Source organism: Chrysemys picta, chromosome 6 (assembly GCF_011386835.1).
Source record: "Chrysemys picta bellii isolate R12L10 chromosome 6, ASM1138683v2, whole genome shotgun sequence".
Lineage (NCBI taxonomy): Eukaryota > Metazoa > Chordata > Testudines > Emydidae > Chrysemys > Chrysemys picta.
The window spans coordinates 90,495,710-90,518,214 of NC_088796.1; the positions used below are offsets into that span (position 1 = coordinate 90,495,710).

At 45.2% G+C, this 22,505-nt stretch overlaps 1 protein-coding gene across 6 annotated transcripts in view; it reads left to right on the plus strand.

Moving 5' to 3' along the window:
* FRMD3 (FERM domain containing 3) overlaps positions 1-22,505 on the plus strand; it is a 234,146-nt gene that overhangs the window by 17,168 nt on the left and 194,473 nt on the right. The window contains exon 1 of one of the 6 annotated variants that reach the window (XM_065549346.1): positions 8,342-8,461. The exons of the other annotated variants lie outside the window; for them this stretch is intronic. The gene's annotated coding sequence lies outside the window, so the exon portion shown is untranslated. Of the gene's footprint in view, positions 1-8,341; positions 8,462-22,505 lie in introns of those variants that run through there. 6 annotated transcript variants of the gene reach the window in all.

The following is a 22,505-nucleotide window of genomic DNA, read 5'->3' on the forward strand; positions in this document are numbered from 1 at the left end:
ATTTTAAAAAGCAGTTCATTTTCTTGGATATTTTAGAATCATCTTTCATTTCATTACCCCTGTCATTAATAGCAGTTTGTTTTCTCTCTCTCTCTCTCTCTCTCTCTCTCTCTCTCTTTCTCTCTCATATTTCTTCTCATCAGTGCATATGGAAAAACTCTTATTTCCATGGCCTATTTGTCTATTATCCTGTATTAACTCATTCTGAATTTCTTCAGTGTCTTTTTCCCAAAGCCCTTAACAGAGTCTAAATATTTTTTAATTAGTGCTGGAATGACCATATTTCCCTATGCTGAATACGGGACACCTGGTAAAATTACTCGTATTCAAGCGAGTTCAACAGCAATCAGAGCTATGCAGTACAAATGTTCAAATGAACATCAAGTTGACTGTTAAAAAGAAATACTGCGTAGTTGGATTCTTTTTTTTACCTTCTTATCTTTAAGGCTTTAGGATTCACCCGGGTAGAGGTGATACACACAACCCACCCACCCCTCTCTCACATGTGGGGGATGGGACTGATAGATCCGACCCTCCCTGCCCGGTGCTCTGCGCCCTCCATGCCTGTCTGGGCCCCTGGGACAGACCCGCCTCTCCTGGTACCTAGCACTGCGTGTTCCCGAGGCAATACATGAGGGGGTGGGGGAACGCAGGGTCACATGCCCCCTCTCCCCAGATTTCTGCCAGGGTTCATACCAGAACGTGGCCAGCAGCAGCCTTTCGGCATTGTGCGGGAGGGAAGGGATGGGAGCTGCTTCCAGCTGCAGAGGGAGGGGGGAGGAGGGAAGGGATGACTTGGCCCTTGTCTTTGCGGAGCTCATCGCTGTCCTGCCCCCTCCCCTAGGGTTACCATATTTAAAAAATAAAAAAGGAGGACACTCCATGGGGCCCCGGCCCTGCCCCTTTCCCACCCATGGCCCGCCCCAACTCCGCCCCTTCCCCGCCCATTCCCCAAAGTCCCCGCCCTAACTCCTCTTCCTCCCTCCCAGCCATGCGAAAAGGGCTGCCCGAGCGCTACCGGCTTCACGGTTTGCCGGGCAGCCTCCAGACCCTGCGCCCCCGGCCGGCGCTTCCCCAGCACAGCTGGAGCCTGGGAGGGGAAGCGCCCAGCCGGGGGCGCAGGGTCTGGAGGCTGCCCGGCAAACCCGTGAAGCCGGTAGCGCTCGGGCTTCGGGCAGCCCCTATGCCTCCGGACCCTGCGCCCCCGGCCAGGCACTTTCCCTCCCGCGCTCCAGCTGCTCTGCTCCTCCCCTCACTCTTCGGCTCTGTTTAAGAGCCAAGCTGCCCGAGCCAGCGCTACTGGCTTCGGGCAGCCCCCTTGCCTCCGGACCCTGCACCACCGGAGCAGAGCAGCTGGAGCCCGGGAAGGGAAGTGCCCGGCCGGCAGCTGGGGTCCAGAGGCACGGGGGCTGCCTGAAGCCGGTAGCGCTGGCTCGGGCAGCTTGGCTCTTAAACAGAGCCGAAGAGTCAGGGGAGGAGGATCAGAGCAGCTGGAGCCCGGGAGGGGAAGTGCCCGGCCGGGGGCGCAGGGTCTGGCAGGCTGCCTGGCAAACCGGTGAAGCCGGTAGCGCTCGGGCTTCGGGCAGCCCCTATGCCTCCGGACCCTGCGCCCCCGGCCGGGCACTTCCCCTCCCGGGCTCCAGCTGCTCTGCTCCTCCGCTCACTCTTCGACTCTGTTTAAGAGCCAAGCTGCCCGAGCCAGCGCTACCGGCTTCGGGCAGCCCCCGTGCCTCACCCCAGCCGCCGGAGCAGAGCAGCTGGAGCCGGGGAGGAGAAGTGCCCAGCCAGCGGCTGGGGTCCGGAGGCACGGGGCCTGCCCGAAGCCGGTAGCGCTGACTCGGGCAGCTTGGCTCTTAAACAGAGCCGAAGTCTGAGTCAGGGGAGGAGCAGAGCAGCCGTGGGAGAGGAAGTGCCCAGCCGGTATTTTTCCTGGACATGTTCGGCTTTTTGGCAATTCCCCCGGACGGGGGTTTGATTGCCGAAAAGCCTGACATGTCCGGGAAAAAACGGACGTATGGTAACCCTACCTCCCCCCCATGGCTGGAAGCAGCTTGTCCCTTCTTGACCGTATTGTGTTGAAATGCAGTGAACGCCTCCAGGCTGTTGCTGGCCACCAACATAATCCAGCTGTCTCCTGTCCCCTGGCCACAGCGTGGGCAGGAAGGGATTAAGCCCTAAGGCTGCATTGTGCACCAGGGCCCAGGGAACCTGACTACAGGGTCTTCAGCAGCCATGGAGCCGGCCTGAGAGGTGGCTCAGCAGGGGAGAGTGCCACGGGGACGGAGCAGCCCCGCACTCTCTGGGGGAAGGACCCAGGGCGAGGGGTGAGTGGTGAAAAGTGTGCTAAGCCCCTGCCCGGGAGGCTGCTGTGGAGCCTGCAGGGTCTGGGCACGAATAGGCTGGAAATCGCTCCAACCCCGCCCAGTCCAGAGCTTGGCAGAGAAGCTTCCCCGTGCCAGTGCTGTGTGGGGCTTTGGCACGTGCAGGGCTTGGCTCCTCCTGGCCAGTGCCCCAGGCCAGAGGGTCTTGAGCTTTCCCAGGGCACTGGCCCAGCCAGAGGCAGTGGGGGAATGAAGGATCCTGCACGCCAGGCTGCTGGTGAGCTGAGCGCTCTGACCAGGGGCTGGTTCTCCGCACCATGCTGGGAGTGGGACGCATCCTGCCGGGGGCGGGAGGGGGGGATATGGAGGAGCAGCGAGGTCAGGGGGAAGGGGCAAAGCAGGGAGAGGACGGCGAGAGGGAGAGCAGGTAAAGGGCCGATGGGTAGGCAGCAGAGGCAACATGTAACCAGCTGCCGCCTGGTGCCTGCCCGCGCACACAGCCACTGCAGCTTGCAGTGCGCAACCAGTGCCAGCTGGAAACGGGATTGAGGGCTGTACTGATGGACTGGCAGGGGGATCAGCCTGGCCCTGTGTGCTGTAGCTTCACCCTACAACCAGCCTTGCACACCCACTCCCGTCAGCCACTGGACTCCCCCCCCCCCACACACACACACTCATCATTGGTGGGCGGGTGGCTGTGGAGCCAGTACTGATTGGGGGGTGAGGGGAAGGGGGAAAGAGACAGGAAAATATGGGACAATTTGCCTATTTTTAAGAAGTTGGGATACCTGTAGAAGGGCTTAAAAACAGGACTTTCCCTTTAAAAACAGGATGTCTGGTCACCCTAATTAGTGCCCTTGAACATTCTTTCTAGTGCAGGTTTTTGTTCATTGTTTAACATTTGCATCGTTACATTAAAATTGAATGATATGTTAAATGCTGGGGAAGGGATCAAAGATACTATAGAAGTTTCTGTGACCTGCAAAACCTTTAGAATTTTTTTAAGAGACCTAGATGTTTTTTCATTTTATAATTACATTTTAAAAATGATTTGTGTTCAAGGAAATTTACTATTGAACCTGTTCCAAACACTCGTTTTATTTTTTTTAGAGTTGTGTTCTGTGTGCATGTTAGACTTTCTATTCTTTGCTTACATGCGGGGATTTGTTTGGACATGTTACCTTGTTTATAGGAAGTTTGGTTATGGATTTCATTTTTTGGTTAAGGTGCCCAGGGCCTCTGGCCTCCATTTATGGACTCCCATACATTAACATTTCTTACCAGTGTTCAGTTGATAAATTGTGGTATGCAAAAATAAATACAAACTTAATCTTGGATTTGCAGCCCCATGCCTGTTCTCGGGAGTGTGTTGCTTTTATGCTTCTGCTCTCTGATTAGAATTTTCTTTTTCAAATGAATATCCAAAAGAATAGTCAGGAAATTGGATTTCCTCTTCCTCCACCCCACCCCCAATTAACCAATATGTTGAGGATTGGAGGGTTTTGTCGCATATGACATCTTTTCAGCTGATAGCTCTGGAAAGCATTTGAGATGTGGAATAATATTATTGGAAGACTTTCCCCCTTCCCCATAACCATAGAAATAACTGATGTATTTTGTGGAGTTAATCTCTCCGTTACCCCCCACCAAATCTAATATTGACAATGCAATCAACTCTCTCTTGGTAGAGGTAAATAAAATGCCTTGCTTCTGTTCACTGGGTCAGAAGTTTTTCTTTTTCCTAGTCTGTTTTCATAGTGTGATCATTAGGCATGGCAGGGTTTAAACAATAATTTAAACTACTAATTTGGTGACTTGACAGTGCCAACAGACGGTAAGAAGAACCTTGATCATCACAAACCTGCAGAGCTGGCTTGTGCCTTAAATCATGTTTTTGGCCTCTTTCCATGTGTGGTACCGAAGGAATTACATTTCCTAACTCCTTCTGCTTGTTCTGCTTCTTGAGGATTTATTACTCATGCAGAACACAAAATATTTGCAAGGAGAAGGTTCTCAGAATGCTTTATCCCCTCAGGTTGTATGATGGAGAGAGGTTATGAATCCAGGGAAAAGGAGAATCTCATGAATTCTCTTTTCATGTTTTCATACAGATCTTCTGTTGCTTTGTAATGAAAATTCCATCAGCCCTTACAAAATACTCTTCCTTCGTTTTGACCAGGATAGCCCCACCTCCTCCCTTTCCCCATGTACTCCCAAAGTCAAACTGCTAAACATTTGCTCAAAAAGCTACTTAAATTAAAAGATTGTGTGCATTCAGTTACCTGTGTTGATATCTGAGGATTTCTGTGCAAAAAATATCTCAGAAAAAAGATGTGGCTTGCCCAAAGTGAAAGGTTTCTGCTTTATGAACCAATGAATAGTACACTCCTGTTTAAAACAAGTTTCACTAGTCTGTGACACACAACTGCAAGATATTTCATGCACTCGCTGGAATAAATAACACACTGCGGGCTGCCTCAGAAGCCTACTCAGTGGAGTTTGCTGTGCCTGATTTGACACATCTTGCAGCTAATCAGAGATCAAAAATGAATGCCAGCACTAAGGGCATGTTGGGGATTTGTGACACTCAGGAGAAAAAGTGAGTCCATAAAGCATGATTACTCTTCCATATATGTAGATTCTCTTTAATTGGTGAAAGATCTGCTGTAATACTGATAACGATCTTCATTTAATAATTCAAAAATAATTCAGCACATGTTATTAACGTTAGTTATATTCTTTATGTAGGAAGAGCACAAATGGATAGAAATTGTTTATAAAAATGTGGGGGAGGGGGATTTCAACATTAACGTGTAACATGTTTCTCCGTTAAGAGAAATATATTTTACAATCCGGTTTGTCCATTGGGGCATTCCACAACGAAGGTGGAATCTGGCAAGCCAGATTCTGAAATGCCTTTCCCACAAAGAGGCAAGTCACACAATATTGCAACATCTATTGATAAGATGCATTATTTTGTTGAGCAGTATGCAGTTCATGACTGCAGCTGTTCCAAAGAGAATATGAAAAATGGTGGTGGCAAACATCAGGCATTCTATTTACATTGCATTCTGAGCATTGACTAAACAGGTTGGGATCTGCAGTTTTGGCCAATGATTTTCTGTTTGTAACATAATGTCATTTATTGTGGCCAGTTATTTATATATGGTAAAGAGTGGTTAAGAATCATGTCTCGTTTTAGCTAAACCAAATTAAACATGAGACCAAAACATTCCAATAGTGATCCAGTGCTGGACTTATGTATAAGATGATCACCAGATTTGAAAGAAGTGTAGGGTATAGAAAACCCAGTCACAGAATCACATACAAAAGAGTGGAGCTGGCTGATGTGACTTTGAGGTCATAATCTTTCCAGGGAATAAATAGTTCATGCAAACAGAACACTAACTCTGCCCTCATATGTTCCATGACTATTTTCCTGTGCTTAACTGATACTTACAGGTCTATTTCCAGTGTTTTCTACAGGGTTTCCTATATGTGGCAGGGAGGAGGTTAAAGATACATGGTGACAGGACAGGCATTCATGGAAGGTGCTGCGCTGTCCAGAACTTTGAAGCTCTGCTGGCCTGCAAAAATTTGACAATAGCATCTGTAAATTCCATCAGGTGGAACTATTTGGTTTGATACTGCAGTGCTCTGTCCCATTCACCTTTGGAGGTCCATAAGAGAGCTTCTTTTCTGAAAACCTTAGGAGATATTTCAAAGTGGTAGCCGTGTTAGTCTGTATCAGCAAAAAGACGAGGAGTCCTTCTGGCAACTTTGAGACTAACAAATTTATTTGGGCATAAGCTTTCGTGGTCTATAACCCACTTCATCAGATGCATGGAGTGAAAAAAAGTAGGCAGGTATAAATATACAGCACATGAAAAGATGGGAGTTGGCCTCGTTAGCACTGACCCCCCACTTGAAAAGATGGGAGTTGCCTTATTAAGTGGAGAGTCAGTGCTAACGAGGCCAACTCCCATCTTTTCATGTGCTGTATATTTATACCTGCCTACTTTTTTTCACTCCATGCATCTGATGAAGTTAGTTAGTCTCAAAGGTGTCACTTGACTCCTCATTGATTTTTAGGAGATGTGTTCCTCCTCAAGTGCATCTGTGTGGTCATTCTCATTCACCTTACAGAGGGCTCAGTTCTGGGTTTGCCACGATCCCTGTGTATGGGATAATGTGTAGTTGCGCCAGCTAGGAGCAGCCCATGAAATAGATTGTGACTCTGAGTTGCAATCTGCTTCTGAGATGGATGGGAGTGCACATGTGCTAGCCGTATACCTGGCATAGTGTATGTCTCTGGTGCACCAGTGCAACTATGCTGCCCACCTCAAAGGTGGTGTGCTGTCAAGGATCCACACAGCTGGGCAGGAGAAGAGAGTAGCAGGTCTGCAGGTGTTGTTTCTCTCCCCACTGTGCTGCCTCCCTGCATGTGGGTTGCTGGCACAGGCGAGAAAGTACCCTTACTTCTCAGCACAGGATAGGCCATGATCTGTCCCTGAGAGTTCTTACACACTTAATGCCTTCATATGTTTCAAGGTCCTCAGGAGCTGAGGCAAGGGTTTATGCCATGGCAGGTCTTTTCCCTCATCCTCAGGTACTCCTACCAGAGCATAGCAACATATTTGATTAACCATGTTAAACAAGTTAACCATGTGTGCATGTGCATTAATCCCTCCTGAGCTGTGCACTTTTTTGTGCAAAACAAAAACAATCTACTGCAGATATTTAGTATGTGACTTTCTAAAGCTCATAATTTGGTCAAATTCACACCAGTTTTCTCTGGTCACTCAAAGCCATTGCCCTTCAATGGCTTTAGGTATGCTAACTTTTCTCTTCACTCGGGACTCCTCCCATGTTGTCTAGATCTGCTCAGCGGGAATTTACTATTAAATGTTCTGCTGTGCGAGTTTTTCTGCTTTCCTTTGTCATACTATGGTTTTTTTTTTTACCTGATTTGTGATTTTAAATGATAGACTATATTTCTGAGTTTTGAAGACAAAATTATTTTTTCCTAGGCTTTGCAGTCTGATGTACACAATTTCATTTCTATGTTAAATATCTCAGTTGCTCCACCATTTAGGCATATCAAATTAACATAACCAGCTTCAGGGAAAATGTAAATTGAAACTACATAGAGAATTGAACATACGGATTAACTTATTTCCATAGATGAATTAATGTCTTGGTACTTTTTAACACTTTTGTTTACTTTGGGGGAATTGCAACATAAAAGCTATTGTTTTTTAAAATCATATCCTTAAAGCACAGGGTGCAGCATATGTTTAAAGGAATATCAGGTCTGATGTAGTTAAAAATGTTGATTGATGAGGCAGGAGCTTCAAAAATTCCGCCAAGAGTGGGGCTGGGTGTGCTGTGTACTACTGGAATCCCTCAGGAAGGTGGGGGACCTTGCATACCTTTCTGTTCTGAACTTGGGCAGATCACCTGATATTCAGTAACTGCTGCCTCTGCCTTCCTATGCACCACCTCAGGTGTGGAGATATGCTAGGAAAAGAGCTGCATTGTCAGAGGTGTCCTAAAATGTTTAGGAGGCTCAGCTACTACATGCCCATCTCCTAGGGACCACAACAAGGGCACTCATCTACCGTGGACAACCTAAAGTCATCAAGGGAGGGACTCCCATCTTGTTCACTTTTGGGGAGACACTGCTGTGGAAGCTACCTACCTAACAGAGCCTCGAAAGCTCAGTGGAAGCAGGGAACTTAAGTTCCACTGGATAGTTGCATTTTGTTTCTTGCAAAAGTGCTGGCATCTAAAACTTCAAATTGTGTAGTTTGGATGTGTACAATATTACACTTCAGGTATGTCTATGCAGTCGGAGGTGTGATTTACTGCACAGGCCGGCATAACGGTGCAAGCTTTAATCTAGCTAGCATAGCTAAAACCAACAGTGAAGCCATGGTGACACAGGCTTTAGTGAGGGCTAACATTGTGACTAGGTACATAGGTCTCTTGTTTGTTTGTACAGCCCACACCACACAGAAGCCCCTGCTGCCATGATCTTCCTTGCTATTTTCAGCAGTTCTAGCTAGATTAAAGCTAGCACTGTTATGCCAGCCCATGCTGCAGTCATGCCTCCGGTTACAGTGTAGACAAACTCTTTGGTATGTGGCAAAATTTTTATCTTCTTTGGTTTGTTTTTTAAATGGGGAATGCAAACTTTTTTTTTTTAAACCAGACTCTTTGTCTGTGTTTACTTTTTGAGATCTAAATCTGCCTGAAGTTCGAAATATTTAAACAAAGCCTTTTGTAGCTTAGAGGAATCTGATCAAGTTGGAGCCTAGCTATAACATTTAATAAAGGACCTGTTTTTAGTTCTTTTGAGCTACTAAGTGGACTTGTAATTTTCCAGAAAATAGACAGTAGCTTGTGAGTGAGTAGTGTAACTTAATATGATCAATGGTTTTTCATGCTTAAAGGGATTTTGAAGCCTGCTTGAACTGAAAAATATAACTCTAACTATACTCTTTAAATAACTCAACTATAGGAACACTACTGACGCCTTTGTTAAAGTTCTGATGAAACTGTAGGAAGAGAGAGAGCTCAAATATCTTGCATGTAAAGGTCACAACATGATTCTTAATGTTTGGATTGTACAATATTCACATGTATGGATGCTTAGGGCAAGAAAACTGTGCATATTTGCTTCTGGGGGAAAAATGAAGACATGATGATTGGCTGATACTTAGCTTGTTGACTTAGTGGTTGATTTGAACGATCCTGTAGGGAACATTGCAGCAGGATGTCAACGCTGATGAATGTTACTGTTGAGCAGAATCAATAGATGTATCCTGAAGAGGGAAAAGAGGAGAGAAGGGGTGGGGGAAGGGGAGGGGAGGAGAATAAGGAAAATCACAATGTATGTGGAAAACTTGTTTGTAAAATAAAATTTCTAATTTCCAAAATTAGACCAGGTAACAAGCTCCTGGAGTGAGGGAACCAGTGGCAGTCTGGGATCTACAAGAGAAACTAATACTTTTGGTATAATTTGGAAAGTGTCTGTTGTTAGAAACTTAATGAGCCGAAGAGCTTAAATACTTTTTAATGAATTTTTCACAGTTGGTTTTTAAAGGATTGTTTAGTGTGATTAAGGACTGTGGGAAGAAGGAGAATGTTACTAGACAGAAAGGATTCTGAATTCCTGGAGACCAAAGATGTAAAAAAGAATTGGTTGCATGCTTATTCTATTATTCATAAATTATTCTGCAATATTATGCAGTGAATGATGATATCAGAAATGAATATAAAGTGTATATAAGTATTCTTTTTAGTGCTATCTTTGAGAACCTGACCTGGAAAATGTAAATAAACACATCTTCAGTTACATTTTACTTTTAAAATTATTTCAGCTTATTTTCATGTGTGTCTGTAGGTCGTATGAGAGGATGTGGTCCGGTCAGAATGCATAATATAAAATAATGCCAAAATAAATATAGTGAGCTTGATTCTCAGATCTGCTAAGGTTTTAAAGTTAGTGAAAACAATTCCTAAAGAATAGTCCCTGATTGGTGAAGAACTGGTGTAATAGCTCCCAACTGGTTCTGCTCCCACTGGGGTAGGTTTGGAGGCATGTTGGGGTGTGGCCAAAGTGCACTGCTCTAAGGCTCATCTCTGCTTCCTAAAGGTAATAGGAAGCAGAGCATGAGTTGGATCGGCCTTGGGGGGCCAGACAATAAATACTGTAATAGGAAAAAGCTGACACAAATGAGTTTCATTTAGATTCAGATGTGTGCAGTGTCAATCTATTAGTGATATGCAGTGGAGTTGTAGCTGTGTCAGTCCCAGGATATTAGAGAGACAAGTTGGGTGAGGTAATATCTTTTATTGGACTAACTTCTGTTGTCTCTCTCCTCACCTACTTTGTCTCTCTAACTTATTAGTTGATGGCATTTGGGATTTCCTAAAACTAATTTGCAATGCAAAATATTTCAGCTGCAAGAGAGGAACCGGTATCAAGGTGTTAAATGTTTGAGAAGCCCAAGAATACTTTATATAATTTACAGGTATCATGGAAAAATCGCTGCTTTTCTCAGGGCCTGATCCAAAGCCCCTCAAAATCAGTGAGATCCTCCCAGAAATGCAAATACAACCCCTTTCTCCATGATTGCAGAAATCAATGTGGTTCAGAATACATAAAAGACATGTTGATTGTAGGTATGTTCTCACTTTGTCTTAAATTTTACTTGACTTAATCTCAAAATCACATACATAAGGGGAGAGGCTGTAACAAACAAACAAAAAGACCAACAAACCAGGTGCTTGCTTATTTTGTTTTCCATTGCAATATGTCAAAGTTAAATTTAGGCAATTATTTGTTCTTGTAGAAACTACTTTATATTTTGTTTTTAAAATACTCTACAAATTGCTTTTAAGCTTTTGCTGTACAGTTAACAAACACAACTAAATTTTGGAAGTTTGGAATATTCTGTCCAGTCCTGTTGCTGTAGACATCCCTGTATTGATAATGTTTTAGAGCTTAGACAAGAATGGTATTTACAGATTTAACAACCACTGCTATCACTGCCCACATAGTTTTCCTAAGAGATTGAGCATACCTCGCTTCATGATGCAGAAATCCTTTGAGTGTCTTGATCAACTCTGAAATTTAATTTTCTACAAGTATATGTAGATGTCCAGTCAGACTAAATATATTATCTGAGACATGTTGTGATGAAGTGGGAAATTTTTATGAATTGTATGTGCCTCAGTTTCCCTCATACTTTGCATTGCTACCTGGGAAAGAGGGAAGTTTGCTCTCAAAGAAGAGTGTGTGTATGTGTGTGTGGACTGAACGGGTCACTTAAAAAGACCTGGCTGAAGCTGACCCATAACAATGGATAATCCAAGAAGATGATGGGACACCCCAATTACCAGGACATTAAGAATTAAAAGTTGGCTCTGGAAGAACCTTACAGCTCTCATTTTGGACTGACTCAGGGCACGTCTATACTACAAATTTAAGCCGATTTTAAGTTAAGTTGATATACAGCCACTATAGTAATTACTACAGTTTTTTGTGTCCACACTATCTTCCTTTTTCTGGCGGTGGAGTGCGTCCTCACCAGGAGCACTTACACCAACTTAAGAGGGGCAGTGTGGAGGGCTGAGAGCACAAGATCTCAGCTCCCCACTCTCAGCTGGGCAGCTTCCGGAGGCTCCCTGCAGGGAGTCCTGCTGCCGGCTGGGCTCCCAACTCCGAACTTGGGCGGCTTCCCGACTGGGAACAGGGATCCGGCAGCTGCCTGGCTTGGAGCGGGAAGCCCCCCACTTGCCCCAGGATGACAGCCCGAGCTTTGAGCCAGGCACAGGGTTCAGAGCAGGGAGCCTACCAACCTTTCTTGTCAATTTCCTGGCTCCAGCAGGGAGCTATGAAATTGACAAGAATGACAGACAACAGCCAATGTAAGTAATGCAGTGTCTACCTGGACACTGTGTCACCCTAACTACACAGACGTAAGCCCTATACTTTTTGCACTTCTCATGTAGGCGGAGTTATGTGGGTGTAGTAGGGCACTTACATCGGCGGGAGCAAGGCTCTAAGGTAGACACTGACCTAATTAAGTCGATGTAAGCTGCCTTCTGTCGACCTAACTCTGTAATGTAGACCAGGTCTCAGGTTTGGTCTATACTGTACTCCTGAGGGCATTCTGTGCCAAAAAATTAAAATTCTGCACACAATATTTTAAAATTCTGCAAATATTTGTCAAATAAATGTGAAGGCTCCAGCATGGCATTGGGGAGCACAGGCCACTGGCTGCGCAGAAATGGGAGATCACTGTGTAGCTCCCCGCACCTCACCCCCTGGGACACAGACTCGGCGGTGAAGCTGCACCTAACCCTGACACAGTGCAAGGACTGGGCTTGCCCCAGAAACTCCTCACGGCCCTGCCCCTCCATGTCAGGTGCATGAGGTGTGGTAGACAGGCTCATCAAGGCAGGATCCAAGTATGGAGGATCCATGTGTGGGTTTAGAGGGTTGTGTGGGGCAATCTGGGTGCGGGTGGCTCAGTGGGCGGTCTGGGTGTGGAGGGGATCTGGATGCATAGAGGCTTGTTGGGGGGGTCTGGATATCTTGCAGGGGGGTCCAGGTGAAGGTGGTTGGGACTCAGCGGGGGGTGGGGATCTGGGTGTGGGGGGATAGAGCTCAGCAGGGGAGTCTGGGGCTGTGGGGGGAGTGGGGCTCAGTGTGGTGGGGATCCAGGTGCCACTGGTTGGGGCTCCGTGGGGGGGAATCTGGGTGCGGGTGGCTTGTTGGGGTGGTCCAGGTGCAGGGGGAATGGGACTCATTGCAGGGGTTTCTGGGTGCGGGGGGTGAGGCTTGGCGGGAGGGTCTGGGTATAAGCGGGTCTGGATGCACAGAGGTTGGGCAGGTGGGGGAGCAACTCCTTGCAAGGGATCCCTCCTCCTGCAGCTGAGGAGCAATGGGTGCCGGAAACTTGGGGCAGGGGGAGTTTGCAGAGCTTCCTGCAGCCAGGGGAGAAATCTGGAAGTGGTTCTGACCCGGCCTCGAATGCTGTGCAGAGGAAGAGGATGTCCTGTCCAGCCCAGCCCTGATTAGCAGCTAAATTCTTGCAGGGTAGGGACTACCAACTGGGTCTTCCCTAGTCCCGCCTCCTGCCCCACAGTGATTTATCTCCCTGGGCACCCAAAACATACTGCTGGGGAGGATCGTATGACCGCTCTTGTGACTTCCCTTTGCTTCCCCGTCAGAAAGTCATTTTTCTGCTGGGAAGCGAAGAAATCCTTGGGGGACATGAATTCTGCACATGCGCAGTGGCGCGGAATTCCCCCGGGAGTAATACTAGGATGTTATGTCGGTATAACTACGTCACTTAAGGGGGGTGGAAACTCTACCCTCCTGAGCAATGCACTTATATCAACCTAACCTTCGATGTAGATATCACTGTGTTGACAGAAAGGCTTCTCTCACCACCATAGTTACCACCTCTTGGAGGAGTGGAATACCTATGCTGATGGGAGAAGCTCTCCCGTTGGATAGGTAGCATAGTCACTGAAGCATTACAGTGATGCAGCTGCATTGGTGCAGCTGTGCTGCTGCAACAGTATAAGTGTAAGGAGGTCAGAGAGAGACAGAGCTTGAAAATGGAGTTCACTACAGCTTGGTTGATTAAGTGCTCTGGCTTAATCAGAATGGACTATGCTTTAATCTTTATTTCTCTGTTAACCTAAGGACTTCCAGTGCTGCGTTCCAGTTGACTAATAAATCCTACTTTGTGTTGAGGTGTCAGTGCAAATGTGACGGGTTCGGTCACAGAGACCCCCTTGGGACTGTCCCCTGATGTGCTGAAATTACCTCTGAGCCTGTTTTCCCTGATGGCTTGGGACTCCAGAACCCTGCCTTGTTGAGCCAGACACGCTAGCCTGCTGCAACACAGACCCAGGTCTGAACCACGCCCCGAAAGCTGTAGACTTTAACCAAAGACTGCTCAGCAGGTCACCTATCTCCAGCACCCAGAAAACCAGTTCCCAATGGGAAGCAAACCCCAAATAAATCAATTTTACTCTGTATAAAGTTTATACAGGGTAAACTCATAAATTGTCCGCCCTCTGTAACACTGATAGAGAGAGATGCACAGCTGTTTGCTCCCCCAGGTATTAATCACTTACTCTGGATTTGTTAATAAACAAAAGTGATTTTTATTAAGTATAAAAAAAGTAGGATTTAAGTGTTTTCAAGTAATAACACACAAAATAAAATAAGTTACCAAGCAAAATAAAGAAAAGCATCAAGTCTAAGCCTAATACATTACGAAACTGATTACAGATAATATCTCACCCACAGAGATGTTCCAATAAACTACTTTCACAGACTAGATTCCTTCCTAGTCTGGGCCCAATACTTTCCTCTGGTACAGTCCTTGTTAGTTCCAGCTTGGATTTCTCATGACTGGCAGCTCCTTTTGTTCTGTTCCATCCCCCTTTTATATCTTTGGCATAAGGCAGGAATCTTTTGTCTCTCTGGGTCCCCATCCCTCCTTCTAAATGGAAAAGTACCAGATTTAAGATGGATTCCAGTATTGTGTGACATGGTCACATGTCCTGTGAGCCCCCCAGCCTCCATTCTACCAGGGCTGTCTCACAGGAACACAGGAAGGCTTGCAAGTAAACAGAGCCGTTTACAACCAATTGTCCTAGTCGATGGGAGCCATCAAGATTTTAAACCACCATCATTGGCCCACACTTCGCATAATTACAGTAGGACCTCAAAGCTATACTTAATATTTTTAGCTTCAAGATACAAGAATGATACATATATACAAATAGGATGAACACTCAGTAGATTATAATGATGCCTTACAAGAGACCTTTTGCACGAAGCATATTCCAGTTACATCATATTCACACTCATTAGCATATTCCCATAAAACATATGGAGTGCAATGTCACAGCAAATATTTGCTTAGGTTCATTATTCTCTGAAGAGTGTACAATTTTCTACCAGGAGTCAATTTCAGTTGGACTTGCTGGCAGAGCTCACAATGTGAAACAGGAGTGCTGAAACCCAGATGCTCCAGTCTAGCAGCAGTGAGGCTCCAGGGCCTCCCATGAAGGAAGAGTGGCACTGCTTTGGGGCCTGCAACATTGAAGGGGTTCCTTCAAGAGACTGTTTAAAAGCTGGAGATCATGTGGCTCTGTGACATGCTGCAGAGTTTATCCAAAGGTAGGATCTTCTTCAAACGCTCCGTCAGGAAACTGAGATTCTCTTCTTCATGAGCTACAGCAAAATTGCCATTATACCTGATCCACACAAACAGATAATGATCACAGGAAACTGTAAGTGACGCTTTTTGGCTCTGGCTCTGATGTCTGAGTTGTGAAGCAAAAGGGGAGAATAATAAGCTAGGGTTACCATATGTCCGGTTTTTCCCGGACATGTCCGGCTTTTCGGCAATCAAACCCCCGTCTGGGGGGAATTGCCAAAAAGCCGAACATGTCCGGGAAAAATACCGGCTGGGCACTTCCTCTCCTGTGGCTTCGGCTCTGTTTAAGAGCCAAGCTGCCCGAGCCAGCACTACCGGCTTCGGGCAGCCCCCGTGCCTCCGGACCCCAGCCGCCGGCCGGACACTTCTCCTCCCCGGCTCCAGCTGCTCTGCTCCTCCCTGGACTCAGACTTCGGCTCTGTTTAAGAGCCAAGCTGCCCAAGCAAGCGCTACCGGCTTCGGGCAGCCTCCGTGCCTCCGGACCCTGCGCCGCCGGAGCAGAGCAGCTGGAGCCGGGGAGAAGTGCCTGGCTGGGGGCGCAGGGTCCGGAGGCATAGGGGCTGCCCGAAGCCCGAGTGCTACCGGCTTCATGGTTTGCCGGGCAGCCTCCAGACCCTGCGCCCCCGTCTGGGCGCTTCCCCTCCCGGGCTCCAGCTACGCTGGGGAAGCGCCGGCCGGGAGCGCAGGGTCTGGAGGCTGCCCGGCAAACCATAAAGCCGGTAGTGCTCGGGCAGCCCTTTTTGCGTGGCTGGGAGGGAGGAGGGGGAGTTAGGGCAGGGACTTTGGGGAAGGGGCGGGGAAAGGGCGGAGTTGGGATGGGCTGGGGGTGGGAAAGGGGCGGGGCCGGGGTGGGGAAAGGGGCGGGGCCAAGGCCCGTGGAGTGTCCTCTTTTTTTTATTTTTTAAATATGGTAACCCTAAATAAGCTGTACAGGCATCATAGCAAGCTGAGAATCCATATTTTGCACTATTTTCTGGGCACAGTACTTGCTTGCTTAATCACTCACATTGTCTGGGTTAGATGACTCTTGTATAACGTTTATTCATGTCTACAAATAAGTAGGTGTGAGAAAACAAGTCTCTCTTAAACTCCTTCATCTTCTAAAAATTATTTTTTATACAAACAACCTGAGACAGTGGCTGTCATTGAGCCATTGTAATTCAGACCTTATTTTGGCACATCAGTATCAATACTACAGGGGCTTGAAAAATGCCCTTGTCTTTTTTATGGAAAACTTTTTAACTGAAATCTTTAATTTCCATTACAAATCAGGGTTTCTTTATTTAAAAAATAAATAAATAAAACAAAGCCTGAAAACGTCTCAGTTTTCAAAAAAACATTTGGTTACAATTTTTGGGTTAAATGAAACCAAACTCTGACAATTTTTACTGAAAATCAAACCCAGAATGATTTTTTTAACCATTTTTTTCCAGTTTCTCATTGAAAAACTAGAATATTTTGACTCCAGTTACAAATTTTTTTGAAAAGCCATTTCGTCCAAAAATGTTTTGATGGAAAAAATGTGCCACAGTTCTTAACAGCATCTTAACAGGTAACATTGTGGGCAAAATTCTGCCCTCCTAAGAAACTCTGCACTTCACAATGGTTTCACAATGATGGTTGCATGGGGTGTAAGTTGGGGCCAGATTTTTATCCTATATCTTTGTTAAAGTAAGGCTTTTTGTTTTGCTGACTTGCAAGGCAAGACTACAAATTATTTTCTGTTTGAAAACCATTCGGAAGATCTTCTCCCACAAATCTTTTGTTTCATAGAGACAATCAGCTGCTCTCTCTGATAGCTCATTGTAAGAAACAGCACCTCACTCTTACATGTGACTCCATTTTATAAGGCAGTGCAATCTAGTGGATTGAACACAAGGCCGGGAGGTGGGAACTCCTAAATTCGTATCCAGCTCTACCATCAACTCACTGCATGGTCTTTGGCCAGTCCTTTCACCCCTGTATGCATCTTTGTCCCTCTTTGTAAAATAGAGCGAATGACCAATTCACAGGTAAATTATGAGGATTTATTAGATTATACAACTTGTACAGCCCTTTGAAAGGGGAAAAAAAAGAAAGGTCCTGAGTATTAGGATTCACTTCTACTCAAATGGCTTTTTAAAATGCAGTTTTTCTTCACTGCAAAAAGCTCACAAAAATGTGACAGTCTTATTTTTATTAGTTTCTTATGTGTGCATACATGCTTTGGCAATAGTTATCTTAGGGTTAACATATGTCCGTTTTTTCCCGGACATGTCCGGCTTTTTGGTAATCAAACCCCCATCCGGGGGGAATTGCCAAAAAGCCGAACATGTCCGGGAAAATACCGGCCGGGCACTTCCCCTCCCATGGCTGCTCTGCTCCTCCCCTGACTCTTTGGCTCTGTTTAAGAGCCGAGCTGCCCGAGCGCTACCGGCTTCGGGCAGCCCCCACGCCTCCGGACTCTGCGCCGCCGGAGCAGAGCAGCTGGAGCCCGGTAGGGGAAGTGCCCGGCCGGCGGCTGGGGTCTGGAGGCAAGGGGGCTGCCCGAAGCTGGTAGTGCTCGGGCAGCTCGGCTCTTAAACAGAGCCGAAGAGTCAGGGGAGGAGCACAGCAGCCGGAGCCTGGGAGGGGAAGTGCCCGGCAGGGGGTTCCGGGTCCGGAGGCATGGGGGCTGCCCGAAGCCCGAGCACTACCGGCATCACGGTTGGCCCGGCAGCCTCCAGACCCGGCGCCCCTGGCTGGGCGCTTCTCCTCCCGGGCTCCAGCTGCGCTGAGGAAGTGCCGGCCAGGGGCGCAGGGTCTGGGGGCTGCCCGGCAAACCGTGAAGCCGGTAGCGCTTGGGCAGCCCTTTTTGCGTGGCTGGGAGGGAGGAGGGGGAGTTAGGGCGGGGACTTTGGAGAAAGGGCGGGGAAGGGGTGGAGTTGGGGCGGGGCCGGGGATGGGAAAGGGGCATGGCCAGGGGCCAGTGGCGTGTCCTCTTTTTTTATTTTTTAAATGTGGTGACCCTAGTTATCTTTGAAAGTGTTTGAAGGGCAAAACTGGCATTAGGCACAGAGATTTCTTTGGGCAACAGGTAGCATTCTACAAAGGCAGACCAAAAAACAGAATTGTAGGAGGCTAGAGTCTTGCCCATGTTGTAGGCTAGAAGAAAAGTATCAAACCTGTTATTGAAATGTGTTCTTGTAATTATTTTAAGAGTAGGCACCCGGCTTCCTTATTTCTTCAGTCCTAGAAGTCTGATTGACTCCATATATAACAATTCGTTAAAATCTATTCTAGCAGGATATCACAGATAGCAATATTCTGATTAAAGGGGAAACTATTACATATGCAAATCTGTCCTGAAAACACATTTTATAAGAGAGTTTCATTAGTGAGGCTTTTGTGATTCATTATTTCTGCCTGAAAGATCACAAGATATTAGAATATAATAAGAGTTAGAGAAATTGAATTGGTAATCACAGATGTCCTCGTGTGTGAACATGTATTGATTTATGTTTTTGTCCCCAGTGTGGTCCAGATACTATGAAGATATATTTTTGTGTGCATGTGTGTTTGTTTTATCTTTTTATTTTCCATGGTAAACATTAAAGCTGTTTCAAAAACTGTGTTGCGAAGAAGGAAGCATCATAGCTGGCTCTTACCATTATAGAGGGCACTGATGTAGGAGATGAAAAGAATTCTTCGAGTGGGAGGAGGAAAAGGAGGAGGTGGATTACCCACTGTGATAGAAGAACCCCTCCTGTCCCCGTTGTGAGTGTCTGCATTGAAGCGCTGCAAGGCTGCAGCTGTGCTGCTGTAGCATTTTAAGTGTAGGCATGGCCTAAGAAATGAAGCAGGGGTTGGTTAAATTTTGTGTAATAATAGTGTTGTCGTAGTATTGTTGATTAGGTTAAGCCATCAGAATACAAACATTTATATAAATGTTTTGCTCAGACCTCCCAGTGATAAACTTCAGTTCTTTTTAATTAGGATATTTTGACTTCTAAATGCAAAAGATTATGTTGCAAAGCACCAAATGATAACTTCTTCAAATACTACTGACTTATTCAGAAAGGCCCAGATGAAATAGTTTACATATTCCATCTGTTTTTATCATACGTTGAAGACAAATGAAATTGCAGGCAAAAGGAGACTAGTTGTTTTTAATGGTTCAATTTAACAATTGGGATATTCAGGGATGGTGAGATAAATATCTGTCAGACTTAATTTAGGCATTTGCTATTTATAAGTAGGGTATCCTATCAGACATACGGCATGTATGTCAACTCCATACGCTGTATTTCCCTGAAGCAAGTGTTTGTTTTGTTTTGTTTTAAAAAGAGGTTCACCACCAGACTATAAATCTTCAGAATAATTTTATAAAAGTGAAAGGAGGAAGATTGATCAATTGTCTGATAGCTTAAACTAACAACTGTCAGTTCCCTTGCCTTCCGTTCCTGCAGCAGTTTCTGTCTTCTGTTTTTTGGTGGAACATCTGCAGAAACTGTTCTGGGGTTTGCAGGGCATTGCAGGCATCCTTTTATAAGGTGTTGGGGTATTTAGGGATGGTGAGATTAATATCTCTCAAAACTAATTTAGGCATTTGCTGTTTATAAGTAGGGCACACTACTAATTTTTTTCTTTCATAGTCAGTGACATTGATACAATATTTAGTAACATAGATGAATGGAGTTTTTATAAACATCATTGTCCTAGAGATGAAGGCAATAATTCTTGAAGTCTTTACCAGTGGTTGAACTGTCTGCTGTTGATATTTGGAAGCTTCAGTGACTTTTATTCTCAGGGTAAGTCACTATAAGGTCACTTCTTAAAATATTTTTATGGAGCTGGGTCTATACCAACCCCCCAAAGTTTGGGGAATGTTTGAGCCCTGAATCCAGATCTTAGTTGGACTCTACACAGATAGATCTCTTTGCAGGATCAGGGCATAGTGTAGGCAAATCAGCTAGTTGTGGTACTGTGGCTGATACATTCATATATCTGAATTCCTTCTCTCATGTAAACTTTGAGGTCCTAATTTCATAGAATCATAGAACTGGAAGGGATCTTGATAGGTCATCTAGTCCAGTCCCCTGCACTCATGGCAGGACTAAGAATTATCTAGACCATCCCTGACAGGTGTTTGTCTAACCTGCTCTTAAAATCTCCAGTGATGGAGATTCCACAACCTCCCTAGGCAGTTTATTCCAGTGACTAACCACCCTGACAGTTAGGAAGTTTTTCCTAATGTCCAACCTGAATTTCCCTTGCTGCAATTTTAAGCTCATTGCTTCTTGTCCAATCCTCAGAGATTAAGAAGAACAATTTTTCTCCTTCCACCTTGTAACAATCTTTTATGTACTTGAAAACTATTAGTATCTCCCCTCTGTCTTCTCTTTTCCAGAATAAACAAACCCAAGTTTTTCAATCTTTCCTCATAGGTCATGTTTTCTAGACCTTTAATCATTTTTGTTGCTCTTCTCTGGACTTTCTCCAATTTGTCCACATTTTTCCTGAAATGTCCCCAGAACTGGACACAATATTCCGGTTGAGGCCTAATCAGCCTCTGGAGTAGAGCGGAAGAATTACTTCTCGTGTCTTGCTTACAACACTCTCGCTAATACCTCCCAGAATGCTGTTTGCTTTTTTTGCAACAGTGTTACACTGACTCATATTTAGCTTGTGGTCCACTATGGCCCCCAGATCCCTTTCCACAGTACTCCTTCCTAGGCAGTCATTTCCCATTTTGTATGTGTGCAACTGATTGTTCCTTCCTAAGTGGAGTACTTTGCATTTGCCCTTATTTAATTTCATCCTATTTACTTCAGAACATTTCTCCAGTTTGTCCTGACCATTTTGAATTTTAATCCTATCCTCCAAAGTACTTGCAACCCCTCCCAGCTTGGTATTGTCCACAAACTTTATAAGTGTACTCTCTATGTCATTATCTAAATCATTGATGAAGATATTGACCAGAACCGGACCCAGAACTGATCCTTGTGGGACCCCACTCATTATGCCCTTCCAGCACGACTATGAACCACTGATAACTACTGTCAGAGAACAGTTTTCCAACCAGTTATGCACCCACCTTATAGTAGCTCCATCTAGGTTGCATTTTCCTAGTTTGTTTATGAAACGGTCATGCGAGACGGTATCAAAAGCTTTACTGAAGTCAAGATATACGTCTACTGCTTCCCCCCCTCCACCCATCCACAAGGCTTGTTACCCTGTTAAAGAAAGCTATCAGGTTGGTTTGACATGGTTTGTTCTTGACAAATCCATGGTGACTGTTACTTATCACCTTATTATCATCTAAATGTTTGCAAATTGATTGTTTAATTATTTGCTCCATTATCTTTCCCAGTATTGAAGTTAAGCTGACTGGTCTGTAATTCCCCAGGTTGTTCTTATTTCCTTTTTATAGATTGGCACTCTCTTTGCCCTTTTCCAGTCTTCTGGAATCTCTCCCGTCTTCCATGACTTTTCAAAGATAATAGCTAATGGCTCAGACATCTCCTCAGTCAGCTCCTTGAGTATTCTAGGATGCATTTCATCAGGCCCTGGTGACTTGAAGACATCTAACTTGTCTACGGCCTTGTCTACACTAAAGGGAAAAGTTGATCTAAGCTATGTAATTTTGAGTTACGTGAATAGTGTAACTCAAATCGACGTAGCTTAGATCTACTTACTGCAGGGTCCACACTACACGATGTTGATGGGAGATGCTCTCGCATCGATTCCCCTTACTCTTCTTCATCTGGTGGAGTACAAGAGTCAATGGGAGAGCGATCTGCGGTCAATTTAGCGGGTCTTCACTAGACTAAATCAACCGCCAATGCATCGATTACTGCTCATCAATCCCCCAGTAAGTGTAGACAAGCCCTTAGTAACTTTTAACTTGTTCTATCCCTATTTTAGCCTCTGATCCTATCTCATTTTCACTGGCATTCACTATGTTAGACATCCAATCACAACCAGCCTTCTTGGTGAAAACCAAAACAAAGTCATAAAGCATTTCTGCCATTTCTACATTTTCTGTTATTGTTTCCCCCCGCATACCCTGTCCTTGGTCTTCCTCTTGCTTCTAATGTATTTGTAGAATGTTTTCTTGTTACCCTTTATATCTCTAGCTAGTCTGATCTTGCTTTGTGCTTTGGCACTTTCTAATTTTGGCCCTACATACTTGTCGTGTTTGTTCATTTAAAAGCATGTGTCATTACTTTAGCTATGGTATATAATGTTAGGCCTCTTTAAGATTTTTTTTTTGAGTTAACGATCACAATATTTATTTTGATATTTTAGAGCTGTGCTATTTCTGACTATCATGAGTAACAGTCTGTTATGGCGTGTTTGTTTAATTTTTTTAAAAGGATTTTAAATATTTCATTAAATTTTATAATGATTGTTTTGAACTATATTTTAAATGTCACAATGTTCCCTCCTTCCCGCACTGCTTTGG